General features: G+C 37.2%; 1 protein-coding gene across 2 annotated transcripts in view; it reads left to right on the top strand.

The window, feature by feature from the left end:
• The window catches only part of LOC125245524 (potassium voltage-gated channel subfamily A member 1), a 43,005-nt gene extending 22,835 nt beyond the window's left edge, over nt 1-20,170 (top strand). For both annotated transcript variants that reach the window (XM_048156141.1, XM_048156143.1), the window contains one exon: nt 17,896-20,170. The gene's annotated coding sequence lies outside the window, so the exon portion shown is untranslated. The remainder of the gene's footprint in view (nt 1-17,895) is intronic.
• The last annotated feature ends 227 nt before the right edge of the window (nt 20,171-20,397 follow it).

Here is a 20,397-nt window from a genome sequence, read left to right as displayed (position 1 = left end):
CTCAGTGAGGCCTGCATAGCCAGCAATGACATTTCCTCTCTAAAGATCCGTTAATGTACTAAAAACATATTAAATCAGTTCATGTGAGTACAATGGTTCAATATAAATATCATAACGCGACGAGAATATTTTTTGTGCACCAAAAAAACCAAAATAATGACTTATATAGTGATGGCCGATTTCAAAACACTCATGATTCAACATAAAAGATTCATAACTCTCCGAAGCTTAATGAAGCAGTGTTTTGAAATCAGCCATCACTACATAAGTTGTTATTTTGTTTTTTCGGTGCACCAAAAATATTCATATTGCTGTATAATATTAATATTGAACCACTGTACTCACATGGACTGATTTAAATATGTTTTTAGCACATTAATGGATCTTGACAGAGGAAATGTCATTGCTGACTATGCAGGCCTCGCTGAGCCATCGGATTTCAACTAAAATATCTTAATTTGTGTTCTGAAGATTAACAAAGGTCTTATGGGTGTGGAACGGCATGAGGGTGAGTAATAAATGACATTATTTTCATTTTTGGGTGAACTAACCCTTTAATGTGATGTCTTTCTAAGGTGTTGCTAGGTTGTTGCTAAGGTGTTACTTATCTGCCCAAGTGCCCCGAATGTGTGCATGTTATAACCTTTTTGAAAAGTCCTACAGTCTATCCAGGGCCTGAATTTCGGTGAGAGATTGCGGGGATGGTGCATAAATGTACACATTCCTCCAAACATTTATGCACTATAGCCTGTATGTTAGATAAGTAAATTGACATGTTATCAGCAAATCAGAAATTAGAAAACTTTCTGTGAGGCATAATTTCAAAAACAGTGTGAGTGGTTCAGCTATCCGCTTGTTAAGTCGTGACGTAAGGAACGCTGTTTCCGGGTCCAAGCCTCGACTCGTTTCACTTGAGAATGCCATCGACGTCCGTTTATGAGCGCTATTTATTCATATAAAACATCAATCATTTAAAAAAGTTAAACATTTTGAATACTTACAGTCTACACAACAGTCTCCGTGCTCACAGAGTCACAGACATTAATATTTTAACGATTTATAAAAGATGAATCATTGTCTGGCCATCTGCAATTTTGGTATGGAGATAAAAGTTATGATTATATTTTTTTTGTAGTATTACACCACATCGTGTGTGTATATTAGCACCATTTGTTGTTTTCTTATGGTATGAAATAGAGCGTTAGGACCCAGAAGCGCTGCCGCGTGACGTCAGACTTAACTACCGAATGCTCTCAAAATGCGCAAATGGCTTCACATCACCACAGTGCATCTGCACTCTTAGTGTGCGCTCTCAGCCAAGACACGCACACATAACGCCACCTCTCAAACAGCATGCAAGTGTCAAATTGAGTTCTTTTTTACTGGCTTAAGGCTGATTTATACTTATGCGTCTGAGCTACGGCGGAGCCTCTGCGCCGTAGTCTATGCATCTGTTTTCATTTATACTTCTGCGTCGTTGTCCGTGTCAACGTGCATGCAGACCACTAGGAGGCAGTGTCCGCGGTCACGTTGAGGATCAAGGCAAAAGCCGAAGAAGCAGCTTGTCATGTACGTTGTCAGAGAAGCTTACAACTAGAAGCAGCAGAGAAACGGCAAATAGGTAACGACTTTTGTTGCAGTTTGACTGTATATGTCCCCTGAAACAGAGTTTTTTCATTCATAAGTTGAAAGTGCTCGCTCTTCTCCGATTGCTCTGCGCCAGTTTTTTGACCTGAGGCAGGGGTTCTATCAGACCAATCAGAGTGCTTGCGGTCCGCGCAGAATTGACGCGTTGTTACATTTATGAAGAGGTGCACGTCAGGCTACGTCGTAGGCTATGCGTGGTACAAACAGCCTACGCCATAGCTACGGCGTACACTCAACACAGAAGTATATATCAGCCTTTAGTGCTTTTAAACTGTCAAATACACACAAAATTATGTCAAAATGGCCTTCTTGGGGAGTATTCGAGTTGAGCACTCGAGTGTTTTCTTAAACAAAATTCAGGCCCTGCTATTCTAAAAAAAATGCCTCTAATATTTCCTGGAAAATGTATTAGATATTATGTTTTGCTGATTGTGTTCCTCTTGTGGTGAGCAGAAGGATTTGTGCAGCTGTAATAAATGCAGAATTAAACTGAACATAAAGAGCATAAAGGCCAGTACTTATGTGTACCTACTTCAATCTCAAATCCTCTGGCTCTGATTTAGACATTATGTAGTAGTCATAATGGCTGAGAGAGAATACAATCCTGTCAGAGCTGAGCTGGGAGTATACTACACTACAAACATTCAAATGAATAAGAAAAGTGAATTGTGCACAAACAATTAAGTACATCTTTACCACAAATTCCCATTTCTTTCATGCATTATTTTGGAGTTATGAACTGTGATGCTGGCATATAAGACAAGTGTTTGGAGAATAGATGGACCATTAAGATTTTTTGACTTATACCATCTATCTTCTGTCAAATGAATAGACTGAACAGACAATATTTGTCATTTTTGCATGTTATAACGTTTTTGAAAAGTTAAATGATATTTAGGGTGCGTTCACATTTGTCATGTTTGGTTCGATTAAAACGAACCCTGGTGCTCTGTTAGTGCGGTTCATTTGAGCATGTGTGAACGCTGCCATCTGAACCTGGTGCGCACCAAACAAGTGGACCGAGACCGCTGGAAAGATGGGTCTCGGTCCGCTTCCAAACGAACTCTGGTGCGGTTCGAATGATATATGAACTCAACATGGACCAAAGACATGTAAACGAACCAAAAACAGGAAGATGAGACCCTAAAAAGTACAGAATCCTAATGCATATTGGTTTTCTCTCGTCATAGTCGCGGGTTTGCCCATCACAGGCATCAGATGCGCGTCTCTAGATCGTTTGTGTGTGACAGATGGATTCCCGCCGCTGTTTTCACTTTTACACATTTTATAAGCTCTTCACAAGTTCCCAGCTGGCCAAAATACCATCATATGCAGGTTACACACAAACAACAAGCACATTTATCTCAACGCACAACACTGTTTTGGATTGTTTTGTAAGTTCCCTCTCAAAATAGGCAATACGTCATAAAATCAGTTTGTGAATGTATCCTTATACCTTTAGGTTTGGTATCTTTTGGTAATAAAATTGCCAATCTGAACGCTAATCGGACCAGGACTACATTTTTTTTTTTCCTTCTTTGGTCCAAACCAAACGAACTGAACTACAAGTGTGAATGCACCCAATAATACCCATTAATGGAATATTTTTATTGTTTTGGAACATTTCATTATGTTCTTACACTCAAAACACTGTGGTTGAGTAAGTGTCTAGTATGAATAATGCCATGCTGTGATATGACACAAGCCCACTCTGCTTAAGTCCACCCACATACAGCACAGCAATCACACAAAACACTTGAACCAGCCCTTCTGACTTCATGTACCAAACACATGCAACCACATACAAAATCTCAAACACAAACGTGGCTTATTTATATCACATGCCTCACATTCACACACCAAACCTCCAAGTTGGGCTACTGTTTGACGGCGTGTTGTTTCCCCTTAACAGAGAGCACACGTGTCATGTTACCCTTTCAGGCAGAGATTATCCACAATAATGCACATCATCATCCGTGTGCAGTACATATCTCACATTAATGTCACACACACACAAACCGGTCAAACGTTTGGAATAATTTAAATTTTTCATTCCAGTCTGAAAATTTTGTCTTAACCCTATTCCTGCCCCTAAACCTAATCCTACCCATAAATTATCCCTAAAATCAGAGGGCAAAGATAGATGAATAACATTGATGTAGAAGCACCTAACCCTGGTTGTAAGCCTAAACTTGACATAAACGGTAAACTTGTCCCTCAAATCTGATTGGTTGATTGGAATGTTGTTCCAGGATCAACAAAGATGCTGATCCAGGAACAAAAAATCACAGTGACCAGGTTAGGATATAGTATTTAGGATATACTAGCTCAGTACTAAAACAAATTCTCTGCAACAATAGAATGTCTACAGACCTGCATGAGATCAAGCTTTGGTCAGCCTCAGTTTGAACTCAGCATGGACTCTATATCTCTTTTCCATATTTGTATACATAGCATTATGAACCCTAGAACATTATTCAGCAAAGATCAGCACAGGAAAAACATGACAAACACATTCTATGATTCCTTGGCTTTTCACTTAATTCCAAAGATGTTCAACAGGTCTAGGCATTATGCAAGCCATTCAAGTTCTTCCACAGAAGACACAGCAAAAGAACTGTTGCAACAAAATCGGAAGTACACAATCTGGTGCATTTAGTTTAGTCAAAAGAAGTGACTTAAAGGTGCAATATGTAATATTTTCTGTCCGCTAGAGGTCGCTAGAGTCCTATTCAAAGGCGTAGCTTGATGACGCCAAGTTTGAGCGTGGAATCTTGGGACATGTGGTCTTCACTTCACAGCCGGTGCAAAAGAATAGGGATAGGACTCGGGAAGAAATCATGTTCATGGATGCGATTATTAACGTTATTGTAGTATGAAGCAGAGCAGGTCCGAGTGTTGTGGGAGCTGAACGAGGCCGCTGGATCGATTGCGCAACACACGCCTCACGAGCAGCTGAACTTTATTATGCCACAGTCGCCGGCGCCGCTTCCGCTTTTCTAGTCATGAATATGAGGTAACGCAGCTCTGTTTATCATATTAGATACATTTGAGAGTGTTGAAAATGATGTTATGGCGTTACTCTGTGCGTTCACTCAACTGCTGCTGTGAGACACTGTTTCACACTGCAGTAAACTTGATCGATTTTAGAATATCATAATAAATTTTGGATGGCTTGTGTTGATAAATGGCATGCAATTAATTTTAAAACATATTGTATGATGGAGAAAATTCTGTATTCCTGTTACTAAAAATAAAGCTGCATCTGATTATGCTTTATTAGCTACTTGACAAAATAGTGTTTTTCTCTGAGGCATGGTAAAGCATGGTACTCGCAAAAAATCAAGAAAATTAGATTTAAACAATAAGACTAAACGTGTTGAGCTATATAACAACAATTAGTTTTCTGTCTATAAACGTAACCAAACAGTTGTTCCCTTGCCTATTAAAACATGTAAATATTAAAGCGACTTTGGTGTTTCTACAAAATAAAACCGGAAACTGAGGGTAACGCGGGTATGACGCAATTGACAGGCGGCGACTCACACGTCCCGGAGCCTTGGTTAAAATTGCAATTTTTTCACGATTTACAAATAGTTGCAAACATTTGGGATGTTGTAAGTACTCAAGTGAACAAAATATATAACACTGGCCTAGTGGTTTTTGGATATTTTACGGCAAAAATCGTACATATTGCACCTTTAAATATCAAATGAGTTATTTAGAAGGGGGCATCCACATACTTTAGGCCATGTAGTGTAGATCATGTGCAAATGTGTTTCCTAAAGTCACGTCGATAACTATCAGTCATGCATCCCTTAGAGGTGAATTCCCACCATTCCATTGGAGATTTCCCATAAAGCTGACTTTAATCTGCTTTGCATCATTAAATGGAGGTTACATTAATGCTGCAGAGTCCTAGGAAAATAAGTCCATGTGGACACTGCCATTTCAATCTTAATATAGATTACACAGCTCATCTGCCCTCCATAGGCACATGTAGGCGGCAATAGTTGACAGGCTTGGCAGAGCCAGAGCACTCTGAGTCATATTCATATCGAGTGTTGTTTTTTTTCCACAGCCTTCTCAAAAGCAGAATTGTGTCCACTAGAATAACAAAGTTAAATACATAAATGAGAGGATTCTACAGTTATTTGTTGTTTTGTCGTTGTCTCTCATGTACAGCATACTTCAGTTTGCAAACATGTCGTAGAGTGTTTTTTTTTTTGTTTTTTTTTAAAGCATACTGTGATATATCTTGTTCAGAAAGATTTGAACAGTTGTATGGTGCCACCTAGTGGCATTAAGCAAAACTTTGGTAGACAATGTACAGTGTGTATGGATATTAATCAACTACTACTACAAATTATAAATAAATTGGTTGCCTACAATCATATTTTCATCACCTTATTATTATCAGTATGAGTAGCAAATGTATAGACCTGATATAAGGTTGTAATTTGTCATATTGTCTCTAATTAAAAAGTTAATTTAAAAAAATTGTCATAACATATAGGCTAAAAAAGATTGGAAGTTGTGATTTCAGCCAGCTTTTCCCTTTTTTATGTGCAATATGCAATATTAGGTGGTCAGTGTGAGACAAGGGGCGAAAAACAACATTACATGTATGTAATTTTACAATTAATAGAAATAATCTCATTCCACATTTTCAATATTTACACACATTTAGCGTTGCTGCATAACCCTGTTATTATAAGAAAAGTTATTGTAAAAAAAAAAATCAAACAAAAAGTTGTCTTTCATTTAAAGAACACATTTATATTAACAACTAAAAATCAACATTAAGTCACAAACTAACTCCTACTGAATGAGCTTAATTAAAGCGATCTGTTATGTATACTGGCATATATTTTATAAGTGTGTCTATTTGTTTTCCGTTTCTAGGTGTGCCTCAAGGTTCGGTTCTCGGTCCACTTCTTTTTTTAATTTACATGCTTCCCATGGGTCAGGTTATTTGTTAGCATGGCTTAAATTTCCATACATATGCAGATACCATCCAAATTCACATCATTGCCTCCCATTCTATCTGTTCCACCACATTTATTTCCATAATAAACAACATTCAAGATCTAAAAAAAAAATGGATAGCTTCTAATTTTTTGAAATGACACTGACGAGACTGAAATCTTGTTAGTTGTCCCCAAATATCTCTGTTGGTGTTTTGATGGTGTTGTTTTTTTTGTTGTTTTTTTTCTCTCACCAACTGTTCAAAATTCGGGAGTGACATTTGATTTCTTTCTCAGTTTTGAAACCCATATTACAAGTAATATTTGCTTAGATTATGTATTTGCTTTATTTCTGCTGTTCTTTGTTCAGACTTCTATCCTATTCATTTGTTGTTTCCATTTTCCCTTTGTAAAGCGACCTTGAGCACTATAGAGTGCCTGAAAGACACAAATAAATTATTTAATTTTGAAGTTTACACTATATTTTTGCTAGAAAATAATATCAAGTAAAACACAATACACAAATAAAATGAGTTTAGATGTTCCAGATGGCTATAATAGGGCTGCAAAATCTTATACTGTACATTTCTGCTTATATAAAATGAATAGGAACAGCTCATACAATATTTACTTTGGTCTGCTAAAGGTTAAGCGTCTCCTTTAGCTAACCCATCCATCCATTTTCTAATCCGCTTGTCCTATTAGGTTGCAGGGATGCCGGAGCCTATCCCAGCATCTTGGGCCATAGGCACTTTATTAGCTGACCATTTGTTGAAAATGAAAAAGAAAAAAAAATCCTAATTTTGTAGGAGTTTCAGGCCTTGTTTTGTACCCTATTGATGGAAAGTGCCAGGAGCTCAGCGGATGCTGTAGGCTTTGGTGGACATGTGGCTTCTGTGCTGTCAGAATATTTATGTGCATGTGTCCACTGAAGCAGTGTAAACTAACTAGAATACCCAGTGAAGCAGAATTTGACCACAAGAGTCTCATGAGAGAGAGAACTATGTATATTTTTTTACCTGTTTGATGTGGATCTTTTTGACCCATTTAAAGGTGCCATCGAACGTTTTTTTACAAGATGTAATATAAGTCTAAGGATTCCCCTGAATGTGTCTGTGAAGTTTCAGTTCAAAATACCCCATAGATTTTTTTTAATTAATTTTTTTAACTGCCTATTTTAGGGCATCATTAAATATGTGAAAACTGTGTGGCCCCTTTAATTCTCGTGCTCTCCGCCCACGGAGCTCGCGCTTGCCTTAAACAGTGCCTAAACAAAGTTTACACAGCTAATATAACCCTCAAATGGATCTTTACAAAGTGTTTGTCATGCATGCGTCGGATTATGTGAGTATTGTACACTGTTATATTGTTTACGTTTGATTCTGAATGAATTTGAGGCTGTGATCCGTGGCTAACGGCTAATGCTACACTGTTGGAGAGATTTATAAAGAATGAAGTTATGTTTATGAATTATACAGACTGCAAGTGTTTAAAAATGAAAATAGCGACGGCTCTTGTCTCTGTGAATACGGTAAGAAACGATGGTAACTTTAACAACATTTAACAGTACATTAGCAACATGTTAACGAAACATTTAGAAAGACAGTTTACAAATATCACTAAAAATATCATGATAGCATGGATCATGTCAGTTATTATCGCTCCATCTGCCATTTTTTGCTATTGTTCTTGCTTGCTTACCTAGTATGATGATTCGGCTGTGCTGCTGCAGACGTTAATGCCTGCCCTTGTCTAATGCCTTTCATAATGTTGGGAACATGGGCTGGCATATGCAAATATTGGGGGCGTACACCCCGACTGTTACATAACAGTCTGTGTTATGTTGAGATTCGCCTGTTCTTCGGAGGTCTTTTAAACAAATGAGATTTATATAAGAAGGAGGAAACAATGGAGTTTGAGACTCAATGTATGTCATTTCCATGTACTGAACTCTTGTTATTCAACTATGCCAAGATAAATTCAATTTTTCATTCGGAGCACCTTTAAATTAAAATCTGGGATTGTTTACAGTTAACTTGAGAGGCACTTAGAATCGAAACTGACCATATTAACGGTCTTATATCTATGGTTTGAGACTTTTTTCCCCCCTGTTGTAACCAAGGTCATGACAGCACATTATGATGCAGATAATGTGGCAACTGACCAGGACTCCCTGGTAGAAGAGATACTTTTTTTTTAAAGGATAAAAAAATCTTCAATCACATTTTACAACACCTATTGTAGATTGACTCAAAAGCACCCGCCTTTCTCTGCTTGTGTGGTACACATGAGTAGCGCTTCACAGATGTCCCCTCTGGCTGCTGGAACAGCTGTCCTCATCCAAAAGTGAGGGATTTCTCTTTCTTTGGAGATGAATGAGATGACAACATTGTTTTCTTCAGACTCAGTGACCTGAGAGCAAGTGAATAAAGGAGAAATACATTACAGTACTAAAGTGCCTGTGTGAAAACAAACCAGGAACGAGACGTGAGAGAGTATGTGTGTACACAGAAAATGTGCAAAAATTGTATCTTTACACTCTAAAAAAAGATGGTTCTTTTAGGGTTCTTTATACATACACTGTATCACTGTATTCTAAACTTAATTGGCAATCAATTGTTGAAGCTATTAAGGTGTGCTGACCCAAAAATCTTTTACAAACCTGGGCCAAGTTTAAACCAGTAACCAGGCATCACAGCTGGCAAAGGGGCATGTATATATTTTCATTATTATGTAATAAAATGAAAATTATTATTGCTGTTCTTCAATGATAATGTCAAGTTACTGTAATGAATTTGCACCAAAAAATGATAAGGATTTATGCTGTTATCGTCCAAAACCACACCAGGGGTGGTTCCAAACTTTTGAAGGGCAGTGTAGTAACATCTATTTAGAACCATATTGTCCTAAAAGAATAATTTTATATTAAAATGGTGCATTGTTTTAGTTAGAGTTTAGTGTTTAGTCTAAATCTGTCATAAAATCCTTTTAAATCCACCTAATTGTTGATTTTCTGGAGTATAACCAACTGCTACACCGACCGCCTACACTCTCAACAGGTATATCCTTCTTAAAATGTCTATAAATGTTAACTTTTAAATTGCAACTGGTTTGCTCAATCATGTTTGTTCTCTCTTTTCAGTTTTTTTTTAACAGAACACGTAAGTGTGACCAGCTTTGTTGAATTGATGATACTTCTCTCCTCTTTTCCAGTAAGCAAGTAAGTAACAGAGAAATTGAATTTATGAGTTTTTAATTATTACTTGGGTTTATGCATAAATATGCCCAGTCACAAAAAACATTAAAACTATCCCATGACTTTTTACACTTTTCCTTATAAGATTGTGGAGGGCTCACATACTGTCCATTTGCAATCGTTACTTTCAGCCTTCATAAAATTAATTGTTTTTACTTAACAAATGGAAGTCACACACTGAAGCTCTAAACTCATTTGTGTATTTCTACCCAGACAGATGGTGTAACACCTCACAACCTCATCATCTGCAGAGAAAAACTACCACTCAATTACATCAGAATACACACATAATGAAAAATATGAAGATATCATAGAGGATTGTAATGAAAAATATGAAGATATCATAGAGGATTGTAAAGGCATGAGAAGATACTGGAACTTGGCATTCATTACATTTTTTATTTATTTATTTATGTATTTTTTCATGATCAATGTCAATTACCATTTATTAATAATATAATAATAACTGTTGTTTTAGCACTGTCATTTTTGCTACAATTTTCCCATGTCAATAAAAGTACCTAATTGACACGACTTGCTTTTTTATTTTATTTTTTTTTATGTAATACCCTAATACAAGGTATTATAAGACTAGGCAGATTGAGGGGTAACAAGAATAATATTAACATATAAAATTAATGAAAATAAACTATTTTAAAAAAAAAGGTTCTTTATAACACCATATGATATATAAGTTCTATAGCACTTTTAAAGCATGTTTTTTTAATGGATTTTTGTTCTGTTTAGCACCAAAAAGGGTTCTGCTATTGTTACAAGCTGAAGAACCCAAATCGGGTACTGTTTAGAATTATTTTTCTTGAGAGTGTAGGGGTACAACAGCTTGTCACTGGGGCAGTACCCTTATAAAGGGACATCTTTGTACCTTATTTACAAATAAAAGTTAATAGTAGTACCTTAAGGGTACTTGTAAGGTACTAAACTTCACCTTTTAGGAGTAGATAAGGTATAAAATTGCTTTGGATAAAAGTGTCTGCAAAATTAATAAATGTAAAGTTGTCCATTTAAGAGTACTGCCCCAGTGACTAGCTGATGTACCCCTAAAGGTATCATTTTTGCACATTTGTTTCTGAAAGTGTAAAAAAAAAAAGTGAGATTCTCAGTGCATTCCAGTTCATTGGATATTGTTCATTAAACCACAGAGCAGACCACAAGACCACATTATCTGTTGTCAATTTCATATTGTAACAGTGTAAAATAATTATTTTTAGTGGCAGTTCCCAAGACCGGAAGTGCCACCCATATTTTAAAACAAAAGTCTCGGGATTTGGACAGTTGTGCTCCGTGTGTTTGTCTTCTGTTGTGAGCGCATGGGATGAGCATTCATTCACTCATTCTCTGTGCACTCTGTCCTGTTGTGTTAGCGTGTGGTTTCAAAGTTCTCTCAGGCCATACGCTCTTCTGTCTGCGTGTGTGTTGTGTTTGGTGTAGTATGTGGTTCATGTTTATTTCATGTTCATTGGCCATGTGCTCTTGTTTTTTGTCCTGTTTGGAGTGAGAACATGGCTTTCATGATTATTTCTTTGTGCCATTTGCTCTCCTGTCTATTGTCTAGCCCCAGCCTTCTTGTTTTCTGATTATTGGTTAATTTGCCCCACCTTTCCTCCCTTGTTACCTGCTTTGTTTGCTCCCTATTTATTCTCCTTGTGTTTTCAGTCCTGTGCCAGTTCAGTGTCATATTTACGCATCGTGTCTAGCTCTGCGAATCCTTGCGCGGCCTTGCCTGCCCAGTCCTGCTCCCATTGTTTTCCCCTAAGGGGTTGTTTTGTTTGCTTTTGTTTGATTTTATTATTAAATAAAAAGCCCATTGTTCCTGCATCTTGAGTCCTTGCCTCATCCCTTCTTCCAACCCTGACAGAATGAACTGGCCTACATACAAGAGGACTCAGCAGACGGATCCTTTTCCCGTCTCCCCCTCCTGGGGCTCTGCTAAACAGCACATGGTCCACCACGTTCAGCAACTCTCCCTCCGCCAGAGGGAGACTGATGTAAGAGACTTTGCCTGTGACTTCCTGTTTGCAGTTGATGAGGTGGACTATAGCAACAATGCTGATTTAAAGGAGATTTTCAACAACTGCCTCAGAGAGCCCCTGAGGGGAAAGCTGGAGCACGTGATGTTTTGGGACTTTATCACATCTTCCATTGTGGGGAACTGGAGTCCCCACTTGTCACGGAGTTCCCTTACACTCACTGTTTTCCCATTCCACCTTTAGTCAGTAGAAGCCCCAGTCCTCCAATGACCCGTAAATGGAGAAGGAGGAAGAAAGTATCTGCCTCATCTGCCACCCCCTCAGAGGTAGATGAACCTGCTGCAGCAACTCTGGCTTGGTTCCTGTCCACTCAGTGTTGGGGTAGTTACTCAAAAAATGTAATTAGTTACTAGTTACTAGTTACTTCTGTAAATTGTAATGAGATTACTTTACTAGTTACTGCATTTGAAAAGTAACTTCACTACTTATTACTTTACTTTACTTTTTCTTAATTTACCGTGTATAAATATTGAACCATATGAAAGAACAATAACCCAGTCTGCAAAAAGAAATATGCCTCACCGTAAAATCCAGAAACAACAGGACAAAGAAGGCTATGGTGGGGTCATTTTCAAATGGTGTCAACACACAAGTTTCAAAACACAGGCTTTGAATTGCTAATTCAAAAGTGAAAGTATAATGCTCACGGCCGCACGGGCATTCATAACGGCACCGCACCAGTGGACACACGGTTATGAACGCCCGTGAATGCATTTTAATGATGGGTTCATTAATGATGAGTTTATTATTATTCTTAATAAAAAAAACCAACAACAAAACAATACAATCAATGACAAACTCGCTTAAATAGACGCTCAGTCAAAGGTGAGGCGAAATGGGCAAAGTGAGGTGCGACTCTCGTTCAGCCCACTTTGAATTGAGCAGACGCGTTCAGTTCTGTAAAACTGAATGGTGGTCACATGCAAAATAAAGAAATAAAATATTAAGTTTTGTTGCCTGTTTTGTTGATTTGTAATGATTTAATTATAATTTAATTAATTGCTTGTCATCAACTTGCAATTCCCTCGCGAACCCCCGTTTGGGAAACCCTGTTTTTTTAGAACATTATTTTACATTCATTCCTTGGCGACGCGTCATGCAGCCAAGCTACAGGTATTGCGTTTATTTTGTTTTTCCTTTTTTATTTAAAATATTCACAAACTTGTTAACTAGGCTATATCATGAATTATATGATATTTTCCGATTTTCATATATGTGGAAGTGAATGTGTTTTGTTTAAACACCTTTATAATGATCATGTTAGTTGATAAAACAGAGGATCTGTCGGATTTACATTACATAAATTCATAAATTTTTCCCGAAATAAACGTAAGTGGCTGGTGAACTGGGATAAGAGAGTAAACTTTAAAGGATTATCGCAGCTTCCATATGAGTATATGGAATCTGCATTTAACAAACTATAAATGTCTTTTTTATATATAGCTTAGTCCTCATTCAAACGGCTGAAACCTCAAATAAACATGTGGTTGAAAACTTAGTTGTGAAATATGAAAAGCACAGAGCGCGTCAATCTCTGGCTCAGCGCCAGCAGCGGGAAAGCAGGTTTGAATTTAGCGTATTGAACGTTCTCATCACACCGGTGTTATCGTACACGTTAAAAAAGTTAAAATCGATCGGGTGAAAGGGGACAAATTGAAACTGAGGGGGCACAAATCAGATCTGAGGGGGCAATATGCCCCCTTTTGCCCCCTCGTGGCGCCGGGCCTGCCGAAACCCCCTGTCTCCATCTCCATTTCCCGTTCCAGCAGATCTCTATGGCAACGGCACACATACAGGCACACGCATGCACGCACCACTTAAACAGACAGAACTTTACACACAGGCAAACACGGCTTGGGTAACGCAGGAAAGCGCATTCCTATAGTCTAGTAAAGTAGTGTAGTTACCAATATTATTAGTGTAATGCATTACTTTACTTTGTTACCCAAAAAAGTAATATCGTTACTGTAATCCGTTACTTTGTAACTCGTTACCCCCAACACTGTGTCCACTTCAGTTTTCCCTAAGGAACCCGTGATCGCTTCAACACTCCCTATGGATGCAATGGTTGTCTGCACGTCTCACTAAGCAGAGGAGAAGGAGGCCCTGACAGCAACATAGTGTTGGCACAGATCCGGCCCACATCTGGTCCGCATGTAATCCACATATACCAGATGTGGGCCTGATCTGGGCCTCACTATGTTGCTGTCTGGGGGGTTTCTGCCGATGTCTCAAGTCCAGTGGTCCTAGAGGACCCGAAGCCACCTGCTCAGTTTATCACAGGCACAGAAGTCATCACAGAGCACTTGCTCTCACTGCCATGGAGGCAGCACTTAAGCTTCCTGTCCTGCCAGCTCTGCCCTTGCTGCCTCCCCTGCTGGCTTCTCCCAAGGTCCCTGCACTTCCATGACCATCAGCTGGGACTCCAGATATGCCAGAACTCCCTGGTCTGTCCATCCCCCGGCTTCACCCTGGCCCTCAGCCGGGACTCCAGACCCACTGGAGCCATCCTGGATCTTACCTCCGGCACCGCCCTGGCCCTCTGACAGGACTCCAGACTTCCAGGCTCAACCCTCCCATCCCTCCCTAGTTATCTGCTTGGTCTCCGGAGCGTTCAAAGACTTCCTAGGCTTGGTTCCCCTCCCTCCTTGTCTCTGTAAATTGACTCCTCCCACTCTCTTGTATTGTCATGTGGGTGTGAACAGATTTAATTTAGGCTTTTATTCACATATAAACATGAATCAAATCACACATCAGTTTGCATGTTCACTTGACATTCGAGGACCAATGAGGTTCATTCTCGTGTGTTATGCAGCACGTTTGAGCTTCCTCAAGAGGTTTGTTCTCATGCATCAAGCAGGTTCAGTTGAGCTTCTCTTTATGTTCGTTGATCAATGTTTATATGTGAATAAATGCCTAAATTCAATCTGTTCATCACATAAAGTCATTGTGTCTCTTCAGAAAATTTGGACTATACCGTTAATTCATATGGGTTAGTTTTATAATCTCTTTATGAACTTTTTGAAGCATCAAAATAGTTGCATAGCTGTCAATGAAGGGACAGAAATCACTCAGATTTCATTTAAATATCTTAATTTGTATTCCGAAGATGAACAAACATCTTATGGGTTTGGAACAACATGAGGGTGAGTAAATGATGACAGAATTTTCATTTTTGGGTGAACTATCCCTTTCATAACTTTGGGAACAGCATTGAATGGTTGAGCTTGACAAATGCAGTGAACACTACAATGTATGATGTGTAAACCTGTTAATCACAATTCAGGGTTTGTCGCTTACCTCACTCCTGTAACAATTCATCCTATATTTAGATTGAGCAGCACAGCTGTCCTTATTGAATAATAAGGAATTTCAACTGAAATGTTAAATTACATTTACTGTACAAATAAACAATGTTATCAGTACGTATTGGTTACATTGATGATTATGAATATTCATGGTATTTATAAAGTTACTTGGATGGTCTGTTTTCTGAGGATGATTGGATGGTAGTTGGTGAGTGGTGTTTTTCCTGTGCAAAAGTCATGTTCACTGCGGTGCTAAAGTACTATGCATGGTTGCCAGGGCATTGCAGTTGCTAATGTGTTCTGACTACTCATCATTGTGTTTCTGTGTGATTGCTAAATGTTATTTTTAAATAGGTTGTTAGTGCATTGTTATGTGGTTGAGGGTGTTGGAAGTGGTTGCTAGGGAGTTGCTTATTGGTCTACTGGGGTTTGTCAGATCATAAACCCATGTACGATTCTAATTGTGTGGCTTGACCAATCGAAGATGCTGAAAATGAACCCATGGTAGTATTTCAGAGGAATAGGACTGGCCATGTATAAGAACATGAGGCAGACAGCAGAAGCTGCAGATCAGAAGTGTATCAATGAGTGACTGGGGTATGCATGCGTGTTCTCGATGGATCGGGCCTGCAGGCCTTCTGCATATGCTGCACAGGATTACACTGATCCAACTTAATACTTAAGACCAAGGCATCATTCATAACTGCAGCCACCATCTGGCACCGCTGCCCACCCGACCAGCCCACCGGATTAACTTTGAGGAAGATTCCAAGAGCGGGTGTATGCCACACTCTCTAATACCTCAGATGGGTCAGCATCAGTGTGTGCTGCTCGGGTGGGATTCCTGTCACACCAATGACTAAGTGCTTTAATTGCAGTCGCGGTCACTGCACTTATCCGTCGCAAACCTGCACTGATCTGCACTGACAGAAAATCAGCTAGCCAGTAAGAGATTGTTAAACAGTGGGTCAGAGGAATGCTATATTTTTGTAGGTTTGAGTCTCTTTTGAGTATTTTTGTACTGTTTACCAATAAAAATATAATCATATTTTTAAATTGAAAATTGCATGAGATGAAAAGACTTATTTTCAGACAATTTATGTTGTTTATTTATTTATTATTTTTTTATTATTATTATTTTTATTATTATTATAATTATTATTTCATCATTAGATATCTTGGTCAAATCTTGGTCCCTTTTCATTCTTCAATGAATAATTGTATTTAAGTATTCAATGTATTTTACGGATCATTTATATGAAACTCTGCCTACGAAACAATCTATATGTCTACATCTTCACATACTGCATACCTGTGATTAATATTAAATATTTGGAAGGTTTTATTTAAAAGGTTTTATTTGGAAGGTTTTATAGGCTACATCTCTAAACATGAGCAAATACAACTACATTTTTAAGCTTCATTGATGGTGTTATATTCAAAATCAAAATGTGTTAAAAAGGTATGCATGTATTCTTACACACGTTGGGTTTTCATGTTTTATGGGGACTTTCCAGAGACATAATTATTTTTATACTGTACAAACTATATTCTATCTCCTAACCCTAAACACAACACTCACCAGTGGGGGAAGATGTATGGGCATTAAATTGCATTATTTTAACGTTATGTTTAGTTTTTACCTAAAACTTACCCTGTTCAGATGGTAATACACAAATATGGACATGTCCATTCAAGCATTTCATACAATGGGCTTAAAGGATTAGTCCAATTTTAAATGAAATTTTCCTGATAATTTACTCACCCCCATGTTTTTGATGAAAACATTCTAGGATTATTCTCCTTATAGTGGACTTCAATGGCCTCCAGACGTTTGAAGGTCAAAATTACAGTTTTAGTGCAGCTTCAAAGGGCTTTAAACGTTACCAGACGAGGAATAAGGGTCTTATCTACCGAAACGATCGGTCATTTTCGAAAAAAATACAACTGTATATGCTTTATAAACAAAAATTAATGCCTTGCACGTGCTTCCACTTTCCGTATTCTCCAAAACGCCTATGCTGTATGTCCTATGCCTTCCCTATTCTACTTACGGAAAAAAACGAAACTGGCGCCGCGTTTGTTTCGTAAGTCGAATGTTGTATTTTTTTCGAAAATGACCGATCATTTCGCAGTGTCTTGTTCCCCTTCTCAGGGAACCCTGGTTACATGCGTAACCTGAGACGTTTTCATTTACAATAAAAAAATCCTAAAATTCTGCATTAGTAGTTTACTTATCACGCCATCAGCACACACACTCAAGTTCCGAGGCTCTCCCGTTTTAAGTCATTTTGAGTCATTTGAATTCAGTGAATTGTTAACTGGAGACTCACTCTGACCAGATCAATTGAATCAGTGAGTTGTTGACTCGAGAACAGATGCAATCAGATCGGTCCAATTCAGGAATGAATCGTTCAGTGCGATTAGCACATGGCTAAAGAGGTATATGTATTTAATTTAAATAAAGGCCCTCAAGCTTGCATATGGACATATATTTTGAGATAATCATTTCACACAGCCTGTTTTATTAAGTTAGGAGCTATAATTACTATTAAAGTATGAGATTTTAACCTCCGCTAGCAAACATTTGTTATTGGAATCTATTTTAAAGTTGCATAACATAATAATAATTTAAGAAATTTGTTTTTCTTTTTATTTCTCTGTCACAGATCCCAGAAGAGGAGCCATAATCATGACAACAGATTCTTCAGACTCTCTAAACACCTCTGCAGAAAACCTGTGCCTTTGATCAAACCCTGTGAATCAATCGTTTTCTGGACATTTATGGGACCAACATATGATTACTGATACTCTACTCCTGACAGACACTTTTTTGAACTGAACAGGTGACATGTAAAGCCATTGAGTCCAACAAATCTGTGTAGAACATAAATCATATTAGAGGAAATCCTATGTGCAATATTAGTCTATTTTAGAGTGAAGTTCATTTCTAAGTAGATTTTGGATGACTATGTTCAGTTGGTTTATTTTTGTAAAGCTTTTTCCTGATGTATATTTTTCTAAAATAATAATATTCTCCAACAGAGGACACACTTCTGAACACCTTTAGATAAAATAGTGTTAGGCAAAGAAAATGCCTCTTTTCTTAAACAGGGGAAAAGCCATAGTACCTCTCATCAACAACAGTGATCATGTTTAGAATGGCATTTGCTGAATTTGTGTCACCCTTACATATGTGTGCCCTATAATTTGATTTGCTGTATATTTGAGTGATTTATTAATAAGAATAATCTAAAAAAACATAATTTGAAAAGTTATATAATTCATTTACTTTATTTTGGATTATCTTCTTCAAATTATTTTTGCAAATGTGGAGAAGATATTTGGATCCGATGTTTATTTAGTAAAAGAATTATCGTGATTTTGATAATTATGATTATCATGTTTCAAATTGACAAGCTTTTATTGATTTTCTTAATGTGTGCTTTTTGTGTTTGGATTTCAAAATGCACATGATGAAATATCTGCATTTCATTTGATTTTATTTGTTTATCTGGTCTAAATGAAGAAACAAGAACATAGTGTTTTATATTGTACTACACTAGCAAATCAAAATATTTCACTTTGCTGTTGTTAACAAGTGTTGAGTCTAATAGAAAACCCTTACATATACATATACCACAAATATGCAACCTTTTCTCCCAAAACCATTTGTGCTTCACATCATTACCTTCAGTGACAGACATTTTGATGACAAATTGATGAGGGAGCTCTGATTTTTATTACTTATCGATAATAATAATAGTAATAGAATGTTTAGAGAATATATGAATTAAGTTGAATTATATGTTTCAACTGTAAAATAAATAAAGTCATGCAAGCTTGCCTAATGCTGAAGTTACAGCAAAAAAACGTCAACTATGTTACTCAGTATATTAATTATAGGTATAGATCACTATATATTTTATTGTCATTCATTCAGTGTTGCGGAACAAAATATATCTTTAAGCTACAAATTAAATAATGTTCAGATTGTCAACTGTCATGTGACCCTTACTGTCAACTGTGTTACCTTTTGTACAATTTTTTTTAATATTGTCAGTGACTTAAATTGACTTGAAAATGCTGCTTCAATCATGCTAAAAAGTGCATTTTATATCCCCACAGGTAGGACTTTTGCATAACGATCTCAAAAGTATGAAACTGATCTATACTGTAGATTTATAATAAAACATGTTGCTTTACCTACTGATACTGATACCCATGATGAGAATATCAGTTCATCAAAATCTTTTAACATCTGTGTCACAAGACCCTGTAGATGCATTCCTTGATATGTAACAGTAAAGTATACTGCTATTTCCTCCATATCCACATTGATGTCTATGTAAGAGAAAGTATATTGAGGCTTTGAAATACATTATGGATTATTTCTAAATGCTTGATTACTTGCAGTAGAGAACACTTGTTTCCTTTATGCTGCTGTCTTTAGACTGTTTGGCCAGGATGTGGCTACATAAGGATCCAGTACGTCATCTGTTGCAACTCAAACAGCGACTAACAGAAGTTTATCTTGGATGCCAGAAGTTTTTTCTTCTTCTTCTTTTTCTGACGTCCATGTTATGACACATTTTTACAATATTCACACTATTAAACCACCAACATGGAAATATGACACACTAAATCATGATATTTATTTATTTATTTATTTATGAATGATTGATTGATTGAACGAAAGAAAGAAAGATATTTTTGTACTCTGGCTGCAGTAGGGAAATATTTATTGTTGGATGAAATGGCACAAAAGGTTTGGAGAAAATTGATCTAATTTATCTGAATCAATGTATTGTTTCAAAATCATACAATCATGTCTATATAAACAGTGCTTTATTTATTTGTTACTTCAGTCACATGTCTTGGTCAAGTGTTGCTTATTCTGTTCTGTTATGAGGGGTAAATATCTCAATAAAATGTCAAATTTGTCATTGTCCTAATGAACATGTTGTTTATATGAATTGTTGACGAGTTTGCTCATTTTTCATCCTGTCACTGAATAGAGCGTTGTGAGAATTGTATGGATATGAATCATTTCCCCCAGAAACCCTTAGCAAAGCTGCCAAATTGGTGTAAAGCCAAATTAACATTGTCTAACATATAACTAGATTGTTTCGCTTTCCTTTATTGTTTCACTGTATGTTCACAAATATTCT

Source organism: Megalobrama amblycephala, linkage group LG14 (genome assembly GCF_018812025.1).
Source record: "Megalobrama amblycephala isolate DHTTF-2021 linkage group LG14, ASM1881202v1, whole genome shotgun sequence".
NCBI lineage: Eukaryota > Metazoa > Chordata > Actinopteri > Cypriniformes > Xenocyprididae > Megalobrama > Megalobrama amblycephala.
The sequence above is the reverse complement of the archived record's forward strand: the minus strand, read 5'-3'. Positions and strand labels throughout refer to the sequence as shown.